Raw genomic sequence first — 3,591 nt, 5'->3', positions numbered from 1 at the left:
GCGAGAGGCGCCGCAAAAGCTGCATAACCACCCCTCTCTTTATCTGATCTCCCAACCCATTGACATTCCAGCTCAGTAACTTCAACCCCCCACCCCCCATCCAAACCCACGATGAACTCCCATCTCAGAACGAGCAGCACACCAATGTCCGAAGTCGTAACAGTTTGTTGCCTTGAAAAAGAAAACAAAGGATGAAAAAAGAAAACAACCCCCACACAGTTCCCCCCCTCCCCCAATGCCCCTCAACGGAACTCCCCCCCCCCCCCACCCTGCACCCCTGCACAGACTCAAAAGCCACCCCAATTTGCAGTGTGCCTGTCACCCTAGCAAAAACAACAACTAATCTACACAAAGAAACCCCAGAGGAGGAAAGGGTCCCATCATCCTGCCACCCCCCAGGATACCCACGGAACGATCAAAGAGGTCAGTGAGCTACAGCTGTCCACGGTGGATAGTGTTCAGGACTCAGGCACCCTTGTCATTCTTGGTCCATCAAGCCCCCTTCTGCGCCATTAGCACGGTCTCGGCCAGCACGACGAGCAGGCAACGTGTCCAACCAATCACTCGCTTCCTCCGGTCGGAGAAAAAATAATGTTCGATCATCGTATTCCACACGCAGCCGGGCAGGGAACAGCATCGCATATTTCAGCTCCATGTCTCTAAGCCTCCGTTTCACCCCTTGAAATCCCATCCGTTGCTTCTGGACAGACTGGGAAAAGTCTGGATAAAAGTTCACTGCAGTGTTCTCGAACTGCGTAGGACCACCTGTCCGTGCAGCCTGCAAGATGGCGTCGCGGTCCCTGAAGTTGAAGATTCTTGCGATGATTGGACGGGGGGGAAAACCGGGCTTTGCCTGTCCCCCCGGCACCCTGTGTGCTTGTTCGACCGCGAAGAATTTGCTCAGGCCATTGGGTGCGAGATGATTGAGGATAAGGTCCTCTACTCGAAGATCAGTAGAGAGTGAGCCAGAATCTTCCGGGACCCCAATAATACGCACGCTGTTGCGTCTTGCACGGCCCTCAAAATCCTCCAAGCGACGAGCAAAGAAGGCATTAGCAGTTCTCAGGTTGCGGACTTCTGTTTGCAAGTCGGATACATCCGTTGTGAGGCTGGAGGTCTTTAAATCAAGAGACTTCACTTTTTCGTTCGCCTTGGCCAAATCTGTTCTGATTAGGTTGACATCAATAGCCACCGTATCCAGTTTCAGGGCCAGGGCTTCATATTGTTGGCCGATAGAAGTTTCGATGCCAGCAATGGCGCCCATCACATCCTGTAGCGTTATGGTCGCAGACATAGTAGGATCATCGATAGCCGTCTCCCGGGTCTTAGGTGTGCCACCGGGGGATCCCCTAGGAAGCGTGTAGCGGTCCATGACATTCGTCTGGGCTGAGCCTCCACGGAGGTTGGTCTTAACTTTCCGTTTGTCACCCTCGGGCTTGCCCGTCATGGCGAGCCGGGTGCCCCGAAGGGAAGCTTGAGACCTGGTCCAAATGGCTCCTTAGAAGTTGCCCACAAGAACACCAGAGGCAGAGACGAATCAATAGGAGTATACAGCCACACAGTCGCTAGTCTCACGTCCAGTGAACTGACATAGGAGCCGGCGGCGATCAGCAGTCACCCCAATGAGTGGTTACGATTTGCAGGAGAAACGAAACCGAAAGTGAAGTGGGGCGGCGGGCTGAACACCACCAGCCGTTGTTGTTGAATTACTGTCCGGATAGAGTCACAACTCAAGGCCCAGGCGATCCCGTGGAGAAGGCCACAAAATACAGGATGGCGTAACTCAGGAACCCGAAGTCCGATTTCGTCGCTGAGAGCAGCTAGCACATCAGCTGAGCTATGTCCTCAATGGTCTTCCGTCAAATCAGGATATTATCCAGGATAGATGCGGGAGGTGGCGAAGGGTCTCGGGAGCCCTGTGCTCACGCGGCCATCACGGATGCGCGCGAAGCTCCTCCCCCAAGATTACCATCTTAATAAGGGATATCCCTCCTTCCATTGAGAGCGGTAGGCATCACCATTTAGATATAGTGTCAGTCACTTTGTCAATTGCAGCTCCATAGTTTGCACACATTAGTGCGTCTTTATCTCTAGTTATGTTTATCCCTAGATATTTTAATTTGTCACTCTGCCACACCAGGGGGTAGTCTAGTTGGTGCGGTATGATCTTCTCCGTTAGGGGAAATACAGCAGACTTGGTCCAATTAATTTGTATACCTGAAATGGCTCAAAATGTAGGTATTTCCCACAGCACCGGGTTTAGATTGTCTTGAGGCTTTTATATATATAAAGTCATATCATAGGCATATAATGATATAATCAGCTGCCGAGATGGGTAAATCGGTGCTCTCTCTTTGTGGTGCTGCCTAATTTTTGCGGCTAAGGGTTTATTCACTAAAGTAAATAGGATTGGGGATAGCTGGCAGCCTTGCCGTGTGCCCCTGGAAATTCCAAAGTCAGTGGACCTGGCTCCATTCAACAATACCGTGGCTACTGGCTGCTTATACAGCAGTTGCACCCAGTTTAAAAATATCGGAGGCATCCCCATATACTCCAGGGTTCCTATCATGTAGTCCCACTCTAACGAATCAAACGCCTCATTGGCTTCAAGAAATACTGATACCGCCGAACCTTTGGGGTCTATATCTTGCAGTACCGCTAGGAGTGTTCTGAGATTGTGATGTGGCTCGATTTGAGATAAACCCCGCCTGATCCGGCAACACTAGCCGTTCCATCAGGATACTGAGACGAGTAGCCAAAACTTTTGCCAGGATCTTAGTGTCGCAATTTAGTAATGAAAGGAGACGGTACAAGTCACAGTGAAGTGGGCATTTGCCTGGTTTTAACAAAGATACCATCTGGGCCTCACGCATAGTTTTTGGTAAGCAACCCTCCTCCCCCGCCACATAGTAGACCTCTTTCAAGATGGGGTCCAATTGTGTCATATAGGCTTTATAAAATTCTATTGGTAATCCATCCGACCCCGGTGCTCGTCCAGATTTCATGTGCATAATTGCATCAATGATTTCATCCACTTCTAAGTCTAGGTTCAAAAACTTACATTGGGTATCCCCAGCCAGGTTAGAGCTGTGTCCTCAAAATACTGCAGTAGGTCAAGCGGGGGCCCCCTTTGAGAGGTGTACAGTGAACTATAATAGTTCACGAATGTGGTCAACTCCCCCGAAAGGTTTCTGTGTATCGTGCCCTGCGAGTTTTGGATTTCTGCTACATAATTAGAGAACTTGGGAGGTCGTACCACATTTGCCAGGACTTTCCCCGGCCGATCCCCTTCACCATATACCCTCGCCCTGTGATATTTTCCTCGAAATTTGCATTCTCTGCTTGCCGCGTCTTCATATTCTGTCATAGCATCCCGTAGCTTGGCTCTGGTAGCATTTTCGTCTTTGCCTAAGGTGAGATGCCTCTCAAGATCTTTGAGGTCCCCTTCTAATTTACGTAGTTCTCTGTGTATATCCTTAAGTATGCCCCCACCCTTAGGTATGCCCCACCCCCTGACTGTGACTTTAAATGCCTTCCATACAGTTGTGAGACTAGACACTGACGCTATATTACGCACAAAAAAGTCCTGTA

This window comes from Lissotriton helveticus, chromosome 5_1 (genome assembly GCF_964261635.1).
Source record: "Lissotriton helveticus chromosome 5_1, aLisHel1.1, whole genome shotgun sequence".
In the NCBI taxonomy this organism is placed as follows: domain Eukaryota; kingdom Metazoa; phylum Chordata; class Amphibia; order Caudata; family Salamandridae; genus Lissotriton; species Lissotriton helveticus.
The sequence above is the reverse complement of the archived record's forward strand: the minus strand, read 5'-3'. Positions refer to the sequence as shown.